This window comes from Eretmochelys imbricata, chromosome 2, assembly GCF_965152235.1.
Source record: "Eretmochelys imbricata isolate rEreImb1 chromosome 2, rEreImb1.hap1, whole genome shotgun sequence".
Lineage (NCBI taxonomy): Eukaryota > Metazoa > Chordata > Testudines > Cheloniidae > Eretmochelys > Eretmochelys imbricata.
The window spans coordinates 204,003,233-204,025,720 of NC_135573.1; the positions used below are offsets into that span (position 1 = coordinate 204,003,233).

The following is a 22,488-nucleotide window of genomic DNA, read 5'->3' on the forward strand; positions in this document are numbered from 1 at the left end:
CCTGTTCTTTGTACTGTTCTGTGAAGACTGCGTTCCTAGTGGCCGTAACCTCAGCCAGAAAATTAGGAGAGGTTTGGTTCCTTACAACAGGACCACCATATATTGTATTCCACAAGGACAAAGTGTGTTTAAAACCTCACACAAAATTTTTACCCAAAGTAGTTTCTGACTTACATCTTAACCAGCTGATCCACCAACTTGCATTCTTTCCCAAGCCTCACATCACCTGGGGAAAGGCTTAACTCCACATATTGGACATTTATCAGTTATCTTTCCTGCTATCGGAACAGAACAAAACTGTTTTAGGTACTCTCCTAGATTGTTCCCAGCATTTGCCAACAGAATGAAGGGTCAGCCTATCTCTACCCAAAGACTATTAAAATGGGTCTTGGACTGTATTGAAAGCCATGCTACACAGAGGCCTATTTAGACTCACTTGAGCTCATTAAGATCCATTGTACCAGAGCTCAAGAAAGAACGGTTACTTACCCTACAATAACTGTAGTTCTTTGAGATATTATCTACATATATTCTATGATCCATGCTCCTTCTCCACTATTGCAGAATCCCTGCCAATTTGGATTCAACATGAATGAAGGAACTGGAGAATGGTTGCAGCCACCCTGTTTTTTTTTATGCCCTCTGCTATGGGGCACCAGAGGACGTAGCAAGCTTGGCCCCAATGGAAAGTGCTGTTCAGAAAGATTCTAGTCTCATGGGAATGGGGTGCATGTGCATCCAAAGTGGAATATATGTGGACAAAATATCTCAAAGAATCCTGGTTACTGTAGGGTACGTAACCATTTTTTAATCTATACACAAAGTACTTCACCCAACCAGGCATCACATCTTCCACATAGTTTTCTGAGTTGCTGTGAGAGCATATTGCAACCTTGAGGTATTAGAATAATAGTCTCATGACTTCCTTTGGTAGGGGCCATGATGAAATTTAATAATCAGCCAGCAGATGGGGCTTTAAGCTAACAAAAACCTAATATCTGTTATCCTACTAGGACTCTAGGGTGACTGCCTTTCATAATGTGAATCCTGCAGCACAGCGTGCTGCAAATCTTGAGCTAGTCTGACTCATTTTATTAAAAGTAAGAAATATCAGTTTAGCTATGTGAAGTAAGTTGTCTTTCATTACCGTTCCTAGGGTACAAATGACCACACCACAATAAGAAAAGGAGTACTTGTGGCACCTTAGAGACTAACCAATTTATCTGAGCATGAGCTTTCGTGAGCTACAGCTCACTTCATCGGATGCATACTGTGGAAATGGCAGAAGACATTATATACACAGAGACCATGAAACAATACCTCCTCCCACCCCACTCTCCTGCTAGTAATAGCTTATCTAAAGTGATCATCAAGTTGGGCCATTTCCAGCACAAATCCAGGTTTTCTCACCCTCCGCCCCCCCCCTCCCCCCACAAACTCACTCTCCTGCTGGTAATAGCCCATCCAAAGTGACCACTCTCTTTACAATGTGTATGATAATCAAGGTGGGCCATTTCCAGCACAAATCCAGGTTTTCTCACCCCCCCCCACCCCCTCCAAAAACCACACACACAAACTCACTCTCCTGCTGGTAATAGCTCATCCAAAGCGACCGCTCTCCCTACAATGTACATGATAATCAAGGTGGGCCATTTCCAGCACAAATCCAGGTTTTCTCACCTCCCCTCCCCACACACACACAAACTCACTCTCCTGCTGGCAATAGCTCATCCAAACTGACCACTCTCCTTACAATGTGCATGATAATCAAGGTGGGCCATTTCCAGCATAAATCCAAGTTTAACCAGAACGTCGGGGGGGGGGGGGGGTAGAAAAAAACAAGGGGAAATAGGCTACCTTGCATAATGACGTAGCCACTCCCAGTCTCTATTTAAGCCTAAATTAATAGTATCCAATATGCAAATGAATTCCAATTCAGCAGTTTATCGCTGGAGTCTGGATTTGAAGTTTTTTTGTTGTAAGATATTGTAATTCACCACAATAGTTATCTTTAGCAATGTAAACTGAAAGGCATTGTCTCCTCCTTCACCAGGTGGAGTTAGGATTTAAATGGATAAGAATGTTGTTCGACTCTTCAGAATTTTTGCCAATTCCTCTGTTCCGTTCATATGAGCAGGTAGGAGTCTGACACTGACATTTGCCCACTCATTTAAAATACAATCAGTTGTTGCTAAGTGTGCCAGATATAGGGCCTAATATTGAGAAGTGCTAAGTCTTTGCAACTGAAACCAATGGGAGCTGCAGATGTGCAGCATCTTGCAAGATCAGTCCCCTGTGCCCTGACTTGATTATTTGGGGGATTTCCCAGCTGAGGATCAGGGACTTTTCAGTGTTTCAGCTTCCATGGCTGATTCTACAGTAGAAAATTTCTTCTGAAATGTTCTCATTCTGGAATTAACATTGTCCAATGACAAAGTCCATTTCTTAGAAAAATTATTATGTAGTTATTTGTAAATAACTTTGACCATGTAAGCTTCAAAAAAAATTCTTAAGGTTCATTTATATACAAATGTATACCTTGCTGATTATGAATTTAAATGTGCACCATTCACAGTAAGCAAAAATACAGCCGTATTGCTAATCCACACGTCTGATACCACACAAGATACCAGCAGTTTCTTTCCATTTCTTAGTAAATACTTAATGCCAGTGTTTCTTCCTTGTCCTCGAGAGCCAGCCAGTGTGGCTGCCACGTGTGGTAGAGGAGTGTGAATTCTGAATGCTCCAGCAGCGCGCTCTCCCACAAGCAGATCCTTAGCTAGAGCTGGCCAGAGGATGACAATTCCATTTCACAGCAACTTTTGCGGTGTTGGAATTTGCAATTCACATTGGAACAAAAACCTTTCAAACATCTTTGCAAAAAACAGAATTGTGTCAAAATATCGATTTTTGTTTGAAATCTGAGCTTTTGATGGGGGAAGAGGCATGTGCGTGTCTCTGTCCATCGACCCCCATCTGGGTGGCTAGAGCACTTGTGGGAGACCCAGGTTTGAGTCTCTGTTCTAAATCCAGGCAGAACAGGGAACTGAACTTGTCTCCCACATCTCAGGCCAGTGTCCTAACCATAGGCATGTCTCTCTCTTCTTCCCATCCTTCATCTCTCTCCCTCCACCCCCACATTTGTTGAAATTTGTCAAAACGGATGTTTCCTTTTGGCTTGACAATTCTTTTTGTCAGAAATGTTCCATCCAGCTCTGTCTTTAACCTTGTGGAGTGCACTCTGTGTGCAGGGGAAAGAATGACCCCAATCCCTTTTGTGTACATAGAGGAAATCTGAATAGACAGTAGGGCTACTACCTAGCCCTATAATTTTGCCTGTATTATCCAAGTGCATTTTAGGCACTTCACAGACATAACAGTTCAGTTATGGCAACAGGGACTGAAATTCTCACAAGCTTAAAAACAGATCAAACAAAATCAATTACAGTGCTAAGGGCAAACTTCTTCCCAAGTCCTATATCCTTTTAAGGAGGAGGCAAAAATATAGCCCATGGCACTCATCATGTTAGGGGAACAGACATTCTAGAGATTTGTAGCAGGAGAGACACTTAGATGAGCTGTACCATTTGTGTCCCCAGCCCCACAGAGCAAAGGTAGAGTGCAGAAGCGTGAACAGTAACTTACAGTAGAAACCCATCCGTTAAGGGCTTTGGAAGTCAAAACTAAAATATTCAATACATTCATATGCCAAAAAGCAGCCAATGCAGAAAGTAAAGCTGCAGCTATGTAGAATCCATTTTTGCCATTTCCAGAAGAGTGGAAATGTACAATATGTCTGTTCCAAAACTAAGTAAAAGTACACAGCTTCATCTCAAATCTGTAGATTGCTTCTAATTCTATTGAAAATATTTCCTTTTTTGCTATACATTTCTAAAACATACAGAAAATCTGTTCTGTATTGTTGTTCCATGTGCCTTCAGATAGAAATTAATCACTTTAAAAACTGAGGTTACAGCCATCCTGAACTATTTTACTACAGAGAATATACAGTATTTCTATCCGTCTTGGGATTTATACTGCTTCCTATTACTGTAGTATCTGTAGATTTTTATATCTCCCTATAAAATCAGTTGCAATAGAATCATAGAACAGGAAGGGACCTCGGGAGGTCATCTAGTCCAATCCCCTGCACTCAAGGCAGGACTAAGTATTATCTGGACCATCCCTAACAGGTGTTTGTCCAACCTGCTCTTAAAAATCCCAATGATGGAGATTCCACAACCTCCCTAGGCAATTTATTCCAGTGCTTAACCACTCTGACAGTTAGGAAGTTTTTCCTAATGTCCAACCTAAACTGCCCTTGCTGCAATTTAAACCCATTGCTTCTTGTCCTATTCTGAGAGGTTAGTGAAGTTCCTTCTGGACTTCATATAATCCCTTGCACTTCTTTTTTAAGACTCTGCGGGGGGTGGGAGTTTTGTTTTGGTGTTTAAAAGACTTTTAATTTGTTGCTGACTGCAGCTGGTGTTTGCCATCTGTACTGGACAGTCTCCTTAAGGAGTTGCCCACATGCACTGTTTATGTACTGCTTTAATTATATTTATTTAGAAACAGATATAAAGTGGTGCAACCCCTTAGTGTGAATACAGTTATACAAGTATATAAGTGCTTATATCGCTGTAGCTTATTCCCCATAAATTCACAGAAATAAGCTGTAGCTTTGTAAGCACCTGTATACTGATAAACTCTGTCTCCCCTAGTAAGCTATACCATTTTAACCAAGAATGGGACCTCATCATGTTAGGCACTGCACAAACACAGAGTTGTAGATGGTCCCAGTCCCAAAGAATTTACAATCTAAATAGACAAGGTAGACATAGTGTGGGAATAGGGTATAATATACACATGGCACAAAATCTGTGCGTAAACATCTTAATATTTTATCCTGCTATGATATAAACAATCTGAAGCTTATTGCCAGCTTTTTCCATTTGTGTGTTCTGAGCAGAAGCAGTGCAAAGAATGGAGTCAGACATTTTTAATTGTGGTAGTTCAGAGGTTCATCACACCCTGGAGCTATTTTTTTAGTGATTCTTTCTCTAGTCTCTAAGACTCATGGTACTTACTTTTTACTTCTGAATTTATTTTCAGTCCATGGGGTCTTCCTCCTCCCCCCCCCCCCCCAATCCTTATCTAGAATTTTTCACTATTTTCAGGTCCCTCAGTCTAAGCAACTCCTCTCATCAGGAGCCTGCAATGCATTTTAGCATCACTTTCTTTTTTTTTTGTAAGATTGGACAGCCTCCTCCAAGAAATCTAGTTCTTTCTTATTTAAATGTCTATACTTGTCATTTCAACAAATTCAGAAACTGTCAGAAATACCGTCTGGACTTAATTAGGGCTGGAAGTTCCGTTTGCTGCTGGCTTTCTTTGGAAATATCCTACTTTAGGAATCCCTGATGGGTCTTTGGCCTCGGAAGACTTATGCAGTCACTAAGTAGGGCCCCTGTCCACATATCCCCCCCAGCTTACTAGTTACAACACTGTAGACCAGGGGTAGGCAACCTATGGCATGTGTGCCAAAGGCGGCACGCAAGCTGATTTTCAGTGGCACTCACACTGCCCGGGTCCTGGCCACTGGTCCGGGGGGCTCTGCATTTTAATTTAGTTTTAAATGATGCTTCTTAAACATTTTAAAAACCTTATTTACTTTTACATAAAACAATAGTTTAGTTATATATTAAAGACTTATAGAAAGAGACCTTCTAAAAACATTAAAATGTATTACTGGCATGCAAAACCTTAAATTAGAGTGAATAAATGAAGACTCCGCACACCACTTCTGAAAGGTTGCCGATCCCTGCTGTAGACCCACTTACAGAGGGAGAGAAAGAGTCCTGGGCATCTTCATTTGCACAGGATTTCACAATTTGAAGAAGAATTTATTTTTAGATATCATAAGCATTAAAATGTTGTTGATTGTTGAAGCAAGACTATCAAAATTATAAATCTGGTGCATAAAATAGAACTGATACGTTACCAATTTTGTACATGGCTTTCTGGGACCCTCAATGTTCACTTCTTGATACAGCCTTTCTAATGATCTTGGCTGTGTCATTTAACCATCCCGTACCTTACTTTCTTCAAGTGCTTGCTCATTTCAATTCCAAGTAGGTGTGTGCGTGCTGCATGCACAGCCGCCAGAAGGTTTTTTCCCCCTAGCAGTACCCATCGGGTTGGCTCAGGTGCCTTCTGGAGTCGTGCCTTCATGGCGCTGCACATAGGGCCCTGCCGACCCACCGCCTCTCCAGTTCCTTCTTACCAGCAGTGATGGTTGTTGGAGCGTTCTCTTCTCCTCTCGTTTTCAGATGATCCCCTAGTGTACCTGTACATAGTTTTTTATAGTTGGTTAGTGCAGTTGGGTCCCTTGTTAGTCGGGGTTCCCTTCCCCTTCCTCTTCCCGGGGCCGAGCCATGCCTTGGTCCCAGGGGTTTAAGCCGTGTGAGGTCTGCCAAAAGCCGATGCCCGGGGCGACCTGCACACGTCCCGCTTGAAGTGCTTGGGGCAATCCCATCAGATGGATAGGTGCAAAATCTGCAGAGGATTCCACCCCTGCACCAAGAAGGAAAGGGATCACAGTCTAAAACTGTTGCTGATGGAGGCAGCCCTATGGCAGCAGTTGGAGTCAAGCCCTATGGATCCAGCACAAGGTTCTTCGGCATCAGTTTGCAGAGCGCTGGCCTCGATCAGGGATGTGACAGGGAGGAAGGACTCTGGGGTCCGAGACCCTTGGCAGCGCCACTCCCTGGCACCGAAGAGTGCCTCACGTGCAGAGTCTTGGCACTGCTCGCTGGTGCAACGTAAGAAGCATAGAAAGATGGACAGAGGGCGCTCGCCCGCTCAAGTGACTGAGCATGAGCCTGCTAATGGAGCATGACCTGTGCCAGGCCACTCTGCCTTATCTATACAGGAGGCAGCACCGTTGACTCCAGGCCCACAGAGGGGTTCGTCGAGTCCAGCGCAGTGGAAGAGGGTCAAGTGGAAGATTTAGATCTCCCTTCCATGTCAGGCAGCCAGTGATAGCCCTGATGGATCCTTTGAGGCAGCCAGTGATAGCCCTGATGGATCCTCACTCTCCCGACCAACACGAGAGGTCATCGGTCCCAAAGCCTCCAGCACTGTAAAGACCACCGGTGTCATCAAGGGGCAAGCTGACGATGATGCAGCACTGCTCGCCCCCTGCACGGCGCCATTCGACACCGCGCCACCATGGTCTCTGCAGTTGGACTCCTCTGCATCAGACTCGAGGTGGAGTCCTATGTCTAGGAGGAGCCGGTGCTGAGCACAGTGGCATCCCCGGAGACCAGAAATGGCACAATCCTTTCCACTCAAGCTGTGGCCAGTGTAGTGGCAGATGCCAGTGCAGTGTCCCTTTTGGACCCTGTGGGCATATCAGCAATCCCAGGGGTCCTTTTCAGAGCGATCCCTCTTGTCCATCTGATGCAACCGAGCCCCGTCCAGGGCCAGAGATCTCTCTCACGGTGCCACTACCAGCACCGTGATCAGAACCGCAGATGACATCATCGTCGACACTGCCGGCCAAAGGACGTGAAGAAGATGGATCTCTTTAGGAGGAAAGTGTACTCCACCAGAGGGCTCCAGCTTCACATTGTGAACCAGCAAATTATCTCAGTTGCTATAAATTTGTCATTGCATCCCAGGATTTAAAATTAAAGACTTTGTGTCGGCAGACTCAAAGTCTGAGTTCTCTGCCTTGGTTGATGAGGGCAAGGTGGAGGCGAGGACCTCATCGTAGGCCTCGCTGGACTCGGCGGACTCAGCAACCTGCACCATATCTTTGGGGATTGCGATGCGTCATTGCTCCTGGCTTCAGGCCTCCGGCCTTCGGGGGGAGGTTCAACAGACTATTTGTGACTTCCCGTTCGAGGGCTCCACTTTGTTTTCAGAAAAAACAGACTCGAAGCTGCATAGCTTAAAAGATGCTCGAACCACTTTAAAATCTCTGGGGTTGCACACACCTGCTACCCAGCACAAGCATTTTAAGCCCCAGCCTATGCTGTACCCATATCAGGGGCACTCAAGGCAGGACTTCAATAGAAGAAGCAGAAACCATTGGGATCGCCAGTCTCAACCCCCTACCAACCAGGGGTTGGGGTCATCGAGACAACCCCCAGGCCCTAGGCACGCTTTTTGAAAATGTGTCCGGGGCGACACACCAACCCAAATCCTGGATCTGTTACTACTCTTCTCGGCCTGTCTATCCCATTTCTACCATGCGTGGTCCCAAATTACCTTGGACAACTGGGTACTACGCATGGTAGAACTGGGATATTCCCTCCAATTCAGTTCAACCCCTCCTTCCCACCTTCCTTCCCTGTCCCTCTTCAGGGACTCCTCTCATGAGCAACTCCTAATACAGGAGGTACAAACCCTCCTATTGGCAGGAGCAGTAGAGGAGATTCCACAGGAACTAAGGGGCAGGGGTTTTACTCCTGGTAATTCCTCATACCAAAAGTGAAAGGGGTTTCAGACCCATCCTAGACCTGTGCAGTCTCAACAGGTCCATGAAGAAACTAAAGTTCTGTATGGTTTCTTTGACCGCCTTCATCCCGTCCCTGGATCCAGGGGATTGGTATGCCACCCTCGACTTGAAGGACGCATACTTACACATTTCCATAATCCTGCCTCACAAGAGGTTTCTTAGATTTGCAGACTCACTGCCAATTTACAGTCCTCCCCTTCGGCCTGTCATCGGCCCTTCAGGTATTCACCCAATGCATGTCAGTCATAGCCACCTTCCTGAGGAAAAGACAGTTACAGATATTCTGGTACCTTGATGACTGGTTGGTCAAGGGCCATTCCAAGATGCAAGTGGAACAACAGGTCAAATTGATAAGGTCCACATTTGACACTGGGTCTCCTGGTGAATGTGCAAAAGTCGACTCTATCCCCTACTCAGAGAATACAGTTTATAGGGGTAGTGTTAGACTCAAGGCAAGCCAGGGCTTTCCTACCACAGTCTCATTTTCAAGTTATGCACAACATTATACAAGGCATCACCCAGTACCCCATAACTACTGCAAGGAATTGCTTAAAGCTTCTCAGGCACATGGCATCTTGCACGTATGTAGTGCAACACGCAAGGGTGAGGCTCAGACCACTCCAGGCCTGGCTAGCATCAGCGTATTGATCGCTCAGACGCATTCTGGACAAAGTAGTCACTCTCACTGCGGGTTCTCGAGACTCTTCAGTGGTGGCTCAATCCACGAGTGGTGTGCTCATTGGTCCCCTTCTCCAAACTGCATCCCTCACTGTGTCTGGTCACTGATGCTTGGCAATGGGATGGGGAACACACCTCGGAGAGCACAGAACTCAGGGCCTCTGGTCTCCAGCAGAGCTGTTGCTTCACATCAATGTCGGGGAGCTGAGAGCAGTTTGTCTGTCAAACTTTCCAGATTCATTTGGAAGGAAGATGCGTATCAGTCCTGATGGACAATACAAGTTTTATTTAAATAGATGGTGTGGAGCATGCTCCTCTCCCCTATGTCAGGAAACTCTCAAGCTCTGGGACTTCTGCATAGCCCACTCAATACTCCTAGAAGCTTCCTACTTCCCTGGATCTCAAAACAAGCGAGCTTACCACCTCAGCAGAGCCTTTCACAATCACAAGTGGTTGTTTGCCCACATGTGGTGAACAACATTTTCCAATGGTGGGGTGTTCCCCAGAATGACTTGTTCACCACAAAGAGCAAAACGAAGTGCCTACAGTTCTGCTCTTTCCTGAATTAGTCTGGGCTCACTTGCAGATACATTTCTCCTTCTGTGGAAGGACCACCTCTTCTATGCGTTTCCACCTATCCTGCTCATTCACAAAGTCCTCCTCAAGATCTGGAGGGATGGAACCTCAGTGATGCTGGTGGAGTTATCAATGGACACCCCAATCACCCTACCTTTAGTTCCAGATCCGATCACCCAGCATCATGGCTGGCTCCAGCATCCCAATCTCGAATCTCTCCAGCTCACGGCTTGGAAGCTGCATGGTTAAACCTGATAGAGATCAAATGCTCAGCTCCTGTTAGGGAGGTTCTCCTTGGCAGTAGGAAATCATCCATCAGGACTACCTATTTAGCCAGGTGGAAGAGATTCTCAATCTGGTGTTCGCAAAGCTGTACCTCTCAGATGCAATCATCAGTACCCTTTATCTTGGACTACCTGCTACATTCACCTCTCGTAGATAAAGGTGCACCTGGCCCCCATTTTGGCATTCCACCCAGGAGAGGCAGGCCACTCGGTCTTCACTAACCCAATGATGTGGCATTTTCTTAAAGGACTGGATAGGTTATACCCACAGGTTCAGCAACCGACCTCAGTCTCAGATTGGGACCTTAATCTGGTGCTTTCAGGCTGAGGCCTCCTTTCAAGCCTTTAGCAACATGTTTAGTGCTCTACCTGTCATGGAAGCTGGCTTTCCTGGTCACTATAACTTCAGCTAGAAGGGTGTCCGAGCTCAAGGCCCCTCACATCTGAATATCCTTATACCATCTTTTACAAGGATAAGGTGCAGCTTTGGCCACACCTGACCTTTCTCCCTAAGGTCGTCTCACATTTTCACGCCAACCAAGACATTTTTCTCCCAGTTTTTTTTCCTGAAGCCCCACACTAACAGCTGGGAGTAGAAGCTCCGCTCTCTGGATGCTCGGCAGGCACTGGCTTTTTATATTGAAAGAACAAAGCAGTTTCATAAAGTGAATCAGCTGTTTGTCGCGGTGGCAGACAGGATGAAGGGCCTTCCCAGTGTCCTCCCAAAGGATGTAATTGTGGATCATGTCCTTTATACGAGCATGCTACAATCTTGCAAAGATACCTGCCCCTGCGCTGACGGCACATTCCACTACAGCACAGGCCTCTTCAGCCGTTTTCCTGGCCCAGGTCCCAATCCTGGAGATCTGTAGAGTGGCAATGTGGTCCTTGGTCCACACTTTCACTTCTTATGCCGTTACCCAGCATGCCAGGGATGATGCAGCATTCGGCAGAGTGCTGCTTCAGTCAGCATTTCCATGAACTCCAACCCTGCCGTCTAGGTAAGGCTTGGGAGTCACCTACTTGGAATCGACATGAGCAAGCACTGGAAGAATAACTCGATTAATAAGACTGGGACTTTTCAGCTTGGAAAAGAGATGACTAAGGGGGGATATGATAGAAGTCTCTAAAATCATGACTGGTGTGGAGAAAATAAATAGGGAAGTGTTATTTACTCCTTCTTGTAACACAAGAACTAGGGGTCACCAAATGAAATTAATAGGCAGCAGGTTTAAAACAAATAAAAGGAAGTATTTTGTCACACAACAACTCCTTGCCAGAGGATTTTGTGAAGGCCAAGACTATAAGAGGGTTCAAAAAAGAACTAGATAAGTTCATGGAGGATAGGTCCATCAATAGCTATTAGCCAGGATGGGCAGGGTTGGTGTCCCTAGCCTCTGTTTACCAGAAGCTGGGAATGGGTGACAGGGGATGATTACCTGTTCTGTTCATTCCCTGTGGGGCATCTGGCATTGGTTGCTGTTGGAAGACAGGATACTGGGCTAGATGGACTTTGGTCTGACTCAGTGTGGCTGTTTTTATGTCACATCATAGAATGAAATGTATGTGTGTAGGAGCTGAATTGCCACACATTGTCATTATGAATGATGTGACCACTTATGAAATGTTAGGGAGAGGTGTGTGGATTGTCACACATTGTAGTTGTGAATGACATGACTGTTGATGAAGTAAGGGTGGAGGACGGGTGGGAAGAACTGTGCATTTACATTTATGGCTTGATGTAGAAAAATGCATTGAGTAAAAGTACTTGCCTACTACTTCCCAGTTACCCCTTATCATATTTACCTTTTTATTATTTGAAATACAAATTATATGATGTGATGCAGTGATGGCAATGACATTTCTTAATAAATTAAAAATCTTTATTTTTGAACATATATTAGAAAAGTGCAATATTAAACCATTGTCAGGCAGGCCAGCTACCATTAGCACAGCAACGCAGCAGTAATAAATCAACACCAAACTTTTAACAGAAATAAAGTTCATGTACAATGCAACCAGTTCCAAACAATAAGTCCCTACTGTTGCATGTCCCCTGGCCTCCCATTCTCCTTTCACATTTAGTGTGCACTTGGTGCCGCATCAGGGGGTGGCACTGTTCACATGAGTGCAGGCCTGCAAGGGAGGGGCGGGTGGGGGGTCAGCATGGGGCAGATTTGTCCTGGCTAGCTGCTGTCAAGTCCCAATTGCATGGGCCTGCCAACCATGGAATTGTCCAAAGTGGTCTGCAGCACATGGTACTATAGAGGGGATTCAGGATGTGGTGCAAGTGCAGCAGGAGCCTGTATGCTGATGGCCATAAGCCTAAGCAATTTGGGTTTTTTCATACTGTGACAGTTTCACCAAGCATCAGATTTCTCTTTTGAGGGAAATGTTGCTCTCAGTCCTCTTGCCCACTTACAAGATGGGCTTTACTTGAGGTCCTAAATTGGTTCTAGACTCACCTCCATGGGGCAGTGTTTTTGTTCTCTGTTTGCATACCACCTAGCAGAGTGGTTCTCAAACTAGGGCCGCCGCTTGTTCAAGGAAAGCTCCTGGCGGGCTGCGGAAAGGGCGGCCAGCACGTCCCTCGGCCTGCGCCGCTTCCTGCAGCCCCCATTGGCCTGGAGCAGCTAACCGCAGCCAGTGGGAGCCGCGATTGGCCGAACCTGCTGACGCGGCAGGTAAACAAACTGGCCTGGCCCACCAGGGGCTTTCCCTGAATAAGCGTTGGTCCTAGTTTGAGAACCATTGACCTAGCACAATGGAGTCCTGGTCCATGACTAGGGTTCCTAGGACCTACAACAGCTTTAGGTCAGTTTTGCCTAGCAAAGTGGTTTTCAAACTAAGGCTGTATACCTCTGGTAGGTCACAGAGCACTTTCAGGTGCATAGTTGTTTCTGGCACAAAGCTTGAAGCCTCTGTCTTTTGTTCATTGTAACTCAGTCCAGGACTCTTTCTAGCATCTCCAGAGACTTTTGTGAAAAAATTGGAATGTCTTTGCATGGGATTGTTGATGTTGACATTGATTTCCATAGGGCCAGAAGTGCAAAGGCGGGTTAAAGCAGTTCATTAGCTCAGTACTCGGAAGGAGCTGAGCCAGTGAGGCTAGACAGCTTAGTTCAAATGTTAGTCCTCAGTTTTCAAAGTAGCTGGCCGCTCCTAGTAAAAAATTTTTTTATGTATAGTGGCTGGCAAAACTATGGTCTGGTCTATAGGCTTGTAAAATATGACCCAGTGGAAATTTTAAAAGAAATTAGAAAACAGGTTTTTTTTCCTTTTCTCAAGTAAAAATTGCTTTATGGCAGGAACAGAGTCCAGCAGTGTATTCTGGACTCATTTTGATTGGTTACCTTCTCTTTTTGGCTGAAGTCCCTTCTTATGACAGAGGAAGTATTTGCATAGCAATAGCCCCTAATCGCTTTAAGCAAGGTATTCTTCAAGTTCAATCTGTGATGTGTAGTTCACCAATCATGTGGCATCCGCAACCACTGCCTCGCATCCAGGACCTGGGTTCTGGAGCCATTCATGACCTGACTTGCTTATTATGCTACTGGGAAAGCTGTACTTTCACTCCTTGCCCACAGATTTAGTGCTTCTTCCCCATATGCTTTAACACCAGTATCAGAAAAACAGCGTAATTACATGGCCCCCTGATGTGACTGCATGCTGCTTTCTCACACAGTCAGAAAGCCAGACAAGCCATTGAGTGGGGGGGGGGGGGGAATGATGAGGTACAGAAAGAGGGGGAGAGAGAGGAAAAACACTGCAAATAATAAAAGGAAAACTCCAAGGAAAGAGCGAGAATAAGGAAGGACAGAGGAGAAGAAGAGAAGAAGAAAGAGAAGAGGGACTGAAAGACAAGGTAAAGCTATTGGAAAACTTACACAAAAATGTACGGTAGGTGATTGCTTTATAGTTAAGAATAGGTAAGAAGCATTTTATACGATTGATGTTGTCTTTAATCTTCTGTTTCTCCCTCTACTTTAATCTTTTCTCTATTTTGTGTGTCTTCTTTACCCAATATAATTTAGAATAATATTTTATGTTTACATCTCACACTGTTTTACCGTTAATTAGCCAACTCTGTGGGCTGTGCATTGAGAGCTCGTATGTGGTATAAAAGCTGTGCTACTCTCCACTAACAATGGTTATATTCTTTAGCACCTGACAGAAAAGTGATAGGAGGACAGTTCAGTCTGGAGTTGTATGTGTGACTAGAGCTCATGTGTGCACAGCACCAGCCTTAAATACGATTAGTATTCTGCAGTCATGGTCACAATATTGCAGCTTACAGTACTGGTACTGCAGTGTTTTCTATTAATACACAATAGATTTTGTTTTTAATAATGGCAACTGGATTTCTACACTTTACGTACAGTCTCCCCCTCACCTGTTTTAAGCACAATGTGCCTCTAAGAAGCCACAATGAGCATAGCATGGAGGAAGGCTGGTTGCAAAAAGACTTCCATTGACATTAAGGGTCAAAGTGGGGCAGTGTACTTGCAGCAGTGTATCTGAGGGTAATTTGAGTAAAGAGAGTTTACTGACTTCTCTGGAGGAATATGGAGTTTAGTTCAGGTACATTTAATCACTTCTTGTTTCACCACTCTTCCACTGGTTGTGTGGCTTGAAGGTGAGGCTAAACTAAATAATGGGAGAAGTTCCAGCCTCAGGCAAGGGAGTTGGGCTTCATCCTGATAGGAGTAGGGTGGCTAAGGAGAGCGGGATTTGAGTGTGATGAGGAAGCAGCCGTTCTAGAACTCATCAAAGGGAGAAGCATGTGATGGGGGGGTTTCTAGATTGGCCAAGGGGAGCAGGGTTTGGGTGTGATAATAGATGGGTAGTTCTAGACTAGCCAAGGGGAGTGGGGCTTCAGTGTGATGGGGGGCAGTTCTGGACTGGACAAGGGGAGTGGGGTTCAGTGTAATGAGGAGGAGGCAGTTCTAGAGCTGGCCATGGGAAGCAGGGTTTGAATGTGATGGCAGGAGACAATTCTAGAACTAGCCAAGTGGAGCAGGGTTTGGGTATGATGATGGGGCAGTTCTAGACTGGCCAAGGGGAGTGGGGCTTGGGGTGTCATGAGGGGGAGGGCAGTTCTAGAGGGGACCAATGGGTGTGATGATGGGGAGGGCAGTTCTAGAGCAGGGAGCAGGGTTTGGGTGGGGTGAGGGGGGGCAGTTCTAGACTGGCCAAGAGGAGCAGGCTTTGGATGTGGTGATGGGGAGGGCAGTTCTAGACTGGCCAAGAGGAGCGGGCTTTGGGTGTGAGGAGGGGGAGGGCAGTTCTAGAGCAGGCCAAGGGGAGCGGACGGTGGGTGTGAGGAGCAGAGGCAGTTCTAGGCCTGGGGGGGTGCCTTTCACAGGCTGGGGGGGGCTGGGGGCAGCAGCCCCTCTCCTGCGCCCCGCGGCCCGTGCGCTCTGGCGGGAGGCTGCGGAGCAGCGTGTGCCGCCGAGCTGAGAGGAAGAGGAAGTGCAGCGGCTTCGGCTCGGGCTCTGCGCGGAGCCACCGAGGCGCCTCCCAGTCCCAGAAGCGCTGCCTCCCCCGGGCAGCGGCAGCGCGGCGGTCTACGCTCCCCACCTCTCCAGCGGGGCTGCGCGGCACAAACTTTCTGCCCTGCTATAAGCCGGGCTGCGAGCGGCGGCGGCTCTACCATGTCCCTGCCCGGGCGCTGAGCGGGGGAGGGGCAGCGACCCAGCAGAGACGAGCCCGCTCTAGGTAAGGGATCCGCTACCTCCGCCCGCCGGGCACCTTTCAGCCCCGCCCGGCATCGCCCGTCCCCAGCCCGTGGGGCTACGGCTGGCTCCAAGCCCTGCTCGCCCGGCAGACTTTCCCCAGAGACCCCAGCTGGGTCTCCCGCCGCCCCCAGGGCGTAGGTGCGAGGGCGCGGGGCGCTGCAGTCACCGTCCCAGCCAGCGCCCGGGCTGGGGGAAGCGCTGCCCCGCGCTGCGGCTGGAGTGTGCGCCTGGGCGGGAGGGGAGCCCGCTCTCCCTGGCTGCCGAGCGCGGGGCAGCGGGGAGCAGCCCCTCAGGGGAGCGGCGCTCAGGCTTTTCCTGTGCGTCCTCTTGAAGTTTGACAGGGGATCCCCGGGCACCCGCCTCTCCTGAACAGGGAGCTGAGTGGTAGGCGGCCGCAAGGGGATAACGGGCTTTTCCTGCGTGTTGTTTTAATGAGCCGCTGGATGCCTTCAGTTCCGCCAGGGCACTTCTGGGGTTGGGGTGGGTTATGAACGGTAGCTGGGCAGAAAAAGCCCAGCTTTGCCTTTGTTTCCTTGTTGTGCGAGGGCCTGATCCAAAGCCAATGAAGACAGCTGGGGTTTCCAGACTTTCATGGGCTTTGGATCAGGCCCCAAATAGCCAAGCGCATGCATTGATTCATCTCTGACAAGCAGCCCGTACATCTTAATGGTGATGTTGGGACTAAACTGGCAGCTCATTCAAAATACTCTTAGCTGAAAATTGACACATTAGTTCATGGCTGCTCTTCTGATTCTTTGATGCTGTGTGTCCTGGATTTCAGGACATTGCAGTTATACCCCTAGGGCTGGTAAGTCAGGTCACAGTTTCCACCTTGGTGGAGATATCGTCTCCAGAATTGAATACACATGATAAGGGCCGAAATGAGGAAGGAATTGGAGATTTTTTCCCCCCATTAGGTAAGCAACACAATGACCAAAACCAGTTTAGGCTACCATGTACATAATCTAAGCTCTGTAGTACAGCTTCACTCTGGCTTCAAGCAGAGGAGGATGCCTGAGGACCAGTGTGGTCATGGCTTGTTAGTCTTTCTGGCTTGAAATTCCTCGGTAAATTAATTGAGACTCAAGAACAGTGACACACTGATGTGATAAGGTTCACAGAGATAATGGATATCAGTGACATTTTGGCAGTGTAGGACAACAGTTATTAAATATGTGTGTACAGGAATGTGTTTGTGTGTGAGTGTGAATATGAACTTGGTTAATCTAGAAAATGGGAATGATGTACTTTTTTCCCCTAGCATTGTTTAATCTGCATCCTTGTAAGAGCTATTAATTTCTCTGCTTGTCATTGTCCCAGTAGCCCCGCATACTCTTGGAAAATGAGAAATGTATGGGTTGGGATGGAATGGGAATTGGATGAGCTCATCTGTAATGTTCACAACTTGGCCAAAGGATTCCTGTAGGACTCAGTATGCTCTTCCTATGGCAGTCAGAAAAGGGGAAAGCAAATGGATCTAGAGGCTGCTGTATGGCAGTGCAGTGCACCAACTAAGCCACCAAGCTGGATTGATAGATGTGTTTTATCCTACAAAATATTTATTGGGAGTAAACTGTAAATATTCCATTATACTGTAGTTTCCAAACTTTATTTGAAAATTTTAAAGGATATTTTATCTGGTTAAAAGAAACTGCCAGTTGTTCCATTTGGAACCCAATAGTACTCAGTTACCTTTTTTTGACTTAATAGAAAAATAATTAACATTGCTAAGACATAAACGATCTTCAGTTTACAAGGGGAAAATGTTGTTAAGCTTTTTACATCTATTAGTTTCAGTTTTTTACATTAGTAATAAATTATATGAATAATGTATTTTTTCACAATACCTGTGGTCACATTTATGACTTTATTTCAGTCTACCTTCCCTGCATTTTTTTAGAGGAACATTTAACTGGGTCTCATAAATTTGTTACATCAGGCATGGGGTTTTCCACCCCTTGCACATTGGTAATCCCCTGGCCTGAGAATGAAAATGTAGTGCAGAGCAAGTATGTATAAATATTACTAAATACTTACAGCAGCCCTGAGTTGTGCTGCAAAACATAATTAAATAATTTTCTTTTTCAAATAATTTGGAAACATAAATTATATAAACCAGTAGTTCTCAACCATGGGTACATGTACCTCTGGGGGTACACAGAGGTCTTCCAGGGGGTACATCAACTCATCAAGATATTTGCCTAGTTTTACAACAGGCTACATAAAAAGCACTAGCAAAGTCAGTACAAACTAAAATTTCACACAGACGATGACTTGTTTATACTTCTCTATATACACTAAAATGTAAGTACAATATTTATATTCCAACTGATTTATTTTATAATTATATGGTAAAAATGACAAAGCAAGCAATTTTTCAGTAATAGTGTGCTGTGACACTTTTGTATTTCTATGTCTCATTTTGTAAGCAAGTATTTTTAAGCGAGGTGAACTTGTGGTTACGCAAGACAAATCAGACTCATGAAAGGGTACAGTAGTCTGGAATGGTTGAGAGCCACTGACAAAAACAACCATTGTCTACCTGTGTGTAACAAAGCTATGTCACCTACTATTCTTGTATATTTATATACAAAGTTATTTGTAAACACACTTATAAAACACATGTAGATAGTTCAGGACAATTTCACTTTTATCATGGGAAGGGAAGTCCTAAAAACGCTTACGAAGTATGTGAGAGATTACAAATTGTAAAAGAAGGATGAATTCAAACACTTTGTGAGAGCTTGGCAGGAGTCAACTGTCCCTTCTGTATGCCCACTTTCAGCACAATGTGCTCCCTGCTCTAGTTGATTGTGTGCCCTATTTCCAAAGTCTGGTGCTGTCCATCATCTTCCCCAGTCTTGGTTCTCTCCCCAGTACTTCTTGCCCCCCTTGTCACTCTTCTGCTTCACATTGAACCACTTTTGTTTAACCGTGGTGGAGGAAGGAATCAGCTTTCAAGCAAGTCCTGTCCTCAGGATTTAGCTTAAAAGCTGAGTGGGTTTGGGGCTGAGAACTTCTTTATGTTTCTTCAGTCAGTGTAGGGAGGAGAGAACTGAAGCCATGCCTAGACTGGCAGTAACTGAGCTAAGCTAAAACTTCTGCACAGCAAAGCTGCTTTTTCCAATTCCCTCCCTAAGAGCCATTCTGTAACTGAGTAACATACTCTCAGAGGAGCTTAGATGCTTCCTTCTTCAGTGATGTGTTAGGCCAATGGCTGGCCAAAGCACTGAGCAGGGTCAGAACCAAAGCCCTTTTCACTATGGAGTCCATCAGTTGATCCTCTCCAGAATGGGAGGATTAAAATTGTGGGAGCTTTAAAAAAATGTGTGATCCCCTTGATTGCCTAGCAAATCTAAAGCCCTGTACTTATTTTTTAAAAAGCCTTCCAACATCCCTGTAAGGTAGGTAAATATTGTCCCTGTCTTACAGAACGGGAAACTGATGCAGTGGGCAGTTGTGACTATTCAAAGTCAGGGAGTGGGTCACAGAGAGACCTGTAAATAGAATGAAGTGTCCCGGCTCCTAGCCCTTACAATTGCCACTGAAAACACTGTCTTCCAAAATGCTGTGAAACAAACTTCCAAGAGATTTTATTTCTTGCAACTGTAAGAACCCATGAATAAGTCTTCACTTCTACTATTTAGCAATCTTCATTAGATTTTGCCATTTAAAAAAATCATTCAAGTAATTTCTAGAAACATGAAGCTGTTGTATTGATAATGAAGATGCATTCTTAATGAAATGCAGTTGTCTGAAAATTTAGAACAGACAAATATTTGCTATTCTCATTTTCATACTAAATGTAATGGGTGGAAAATTATTATTTTTCAACCTTACCATACTAAAAAGTAAATAAGGATCAATAATCAAATTCTTCTTGTTGAATTGTGAATAAGAGCATGTTGTTAGTTGTTGTTTAAAATTAACGATCTCTTAAAAAGATGGCATGATGGAAATTATAGAAAACTTGAAAAACACTCTAAGAAAAATTCTAGTGATTTATAGATTTCCAGGTTTTTTAAAATCTTTTTTTATTATTAAGAATTCTCATGTGAATGCAGGTTCTTTTATTTTTTAAGAGTTTGTCTCTTCTGTCACCCCACTTGAATCATAAACCTCTGTGACATCATAATTGTTTCCATAGCAATTTATTGTGCTGTCACTGTGGAACCCGTTTCTGTTTCTTATTTATTCTTTTAACTCCTGAGAAAAGATCCTGTTTTCATACCCTTACCCCAGGCATTTAAAAATACCTAATTAAAAGAAAGGTGGGGACTTGCTGTCTCAGGGATTAGATATGGGTTATGGCATCTTTCACCATTAGGTCATTAATTGAAGTTAATTGAAAGTTATAGCCATTGCGTAAATAATTATTCAGTGCATCAGAATGAAAATAGTTGGTGGTCTCAATCCAGTCCCAAATGCAAAGGTGTCCACATCTTAAAACTCACCATTTTCAGCAGAGACACCAACATCTGAATGAGCAGGAAGACGCAAAAGATTGTCTTCTCAGAACAGGATTGAAAAACATTGCCAGGGAAGCCTGGGGAGGCTTGTGTTGCTATATCTTTCTGTGGTAATCAGAGACATTAATTCTCTAGGACTGTCAACTCAAGTCAGAAAAAATGCAAAATTGTCTGTAAAATTGAACAAAGTTTTTAGTAATTTCTCAGAAGTCATTACAGAGACTTTTTAAGACTTCCTCCTTCACCCCTTACTCACTTGAGGAATCCTATGGATTTCACTGGGACGCCTCACATGAAGAAGGGTTGCAGGCCCTGAACTAGTAATAATAACAACTTACATAGCAATTTTCATCCAGAGTGCTTTATAAACATTTGCATACTTATTAGTGTTGCCAACCCTCCTGGTTTCGCCGGAAGTCTCCTGGAATAAGGCTCTATCTCCTAGAGGTTACTGCAGACAAACCAGGAGTTTTTAGGCACTAAAAGCCTGGCGGCGCAGCAGAGCTAAGGAAGGCTCCCTGCCTGCCCTGCCTCTGTGCTGCTCCTGAAAGCGGCCAGCACGTTCCTGTGGCCCCTGGGGGGAGGGTCAGGGGGCTCAGCACGCTGCCCCTGCCTTGAACACCGACTCCGCAGCTTCCATTTGCCGGGAACTGTGGCCAATGGGAGCTGAGGGGTCAGAGCCTGCAGGCGTGGGCAGCATAGGCCCCCCGACTCCGCCCCGTCCTGTATCATCCCAACCCCTTCCCCAAAGTCCCTGCCCCAACTCCTCCCCCTCCCTGCCCCATTGGTCTCCTTCCCCAAATCCCCGCCCTGCCTCTTCCTGGAGTGTACTGCATTCCCCCTCTTCCCACCTCCCTCCCAATGCTTGCCGTCACAAAACAGCTGTTTCATGGTGGGAAGCGCTGGGAGCTAGGGGAAGAAGCGGAGCCGCGGCGCACTCAGGGAAGGAGGCGGAGCGGAGGTGAGCTGGGGCGGGGGGGCAGGTCAGGGAGGTGAGCTGCCAGTGGGTGAAGAGCACCCACCAATTTTTCCCCATGGGTGCTCCAGCCCTGGAGCACCCATGGAGTCAGCAACTATGGTGGGCAGCACGCGGAGCTCCCTGTTGTCCCCCCCCCCCCCCCCCCGAGGGGCTGCAGGAATGTGTGCTGGCTCCACAGCTCCCATTGGCCAGGAACTGCGGCCAGTGGGAGCTGCGGGGACGGTGCCTGCTGGCAGGGGCCTAGGAGCTGCTGCCAGAGGGATGTTCCGGTTGCGTTTGGGAACCACCCAAGTTAAGTGCTGCCCCCCTCACCCCTTTCCGTACCCCAACCCCATGCCCCAGGTGTGAGACCACACCCAAACTCCCTCCCAGAGCCCGCATCCCCTCCTGCACCCAAACTCTCTCCCAGAGCCCACGCTCCACACCCCCTCCCACACCCAAACTCCCTCCTAGAGCTTGCACTCCACACACCCCCGCACCCAATCCCCCTCCCAGAGCCCACATCCCACACACCCTCCCACACCCAAACTCCCTCCTAGAGCCCACACCCCTCCTGCACCCCAACCCTCTGCCCCAGGCTTAGAGCCTCCCTCCCACACTTCAAACCCTTCAGCCCCACCCCCCAGTCCAAAGCCTGCACCCCCTCCCGCACCCTAAACCCCTGCCCCAGCCTGGTGAAAGTGAGTGAGGGTGGGGGAGAGTGAGTGACTGAGGGAAGGGGGCTGCAATTAGTGGGGGGCAGGGCTTTAGAGAAGGGGTGGGACAAGGGTATGGCCTTGGGGAAGGGGCGGGGCAATGGTGTTTGGGTTTGTGCAATTAGACAGTTGGCAATCCTGTACATAGGGATTATCTCATCCACCACTGAAATACAGCCGAATATTGGTTTTCTTTATAAGACTTCTTGCGGCCTTTGGCCCTGATTCAGCAAGGAACTTCAGCATATGCTTAAGGTAGTCCTGTTAAAGTCAGTTGGACTTCTCTCATGCTTAAAGTACGTTATCAAATCAGTACGTTAAAGTACAGGCTGCTTTGTCACATTGTTTTAACATATTGTTTTCTTTGTGCTAGCCATATTACCAAGATCCTTTGTTGTACTGTGAATGGATATAGCTAAAGAAGCAAAGCAAAGGAATTCTTATTTGTAAAAGGAAGCTCAGTCATTACGTAACTCTGTTAAATATTTTTGGCTACCAAACGTTTTTGAAATGTTGACTATCTTCATTGATCGCAGACTGTGCTA

At 46.2% G+C, this 22,488-nt stretch overlaps 1 protein-coding gene across 5 annotated transcripts in view; it reads left to right on the top strand.

Annotated features, from left to right (window-relative positions):
• Positions 1-15,635: 15,635 nt before the first annotated feature.
• Positions 15,636-22,488, top strand: part of RFTN1 (raftlin, lipid raft linker 1) — a 110,791-nt gene continuing 103,938 nt past the window's right edge. For all 5 annotated transcript variants that reach the window (XM_077811298.1, XM_077811297.1, XM_077811299.1 and 2 more), the window contains exon 1: positions 15,636-15,780. The gene's annotated coding sequence lies outside the window, so the exon portion shown is untranslated. The remainder of the gene's footprint in view (positions 15,781-22,488) is intronic.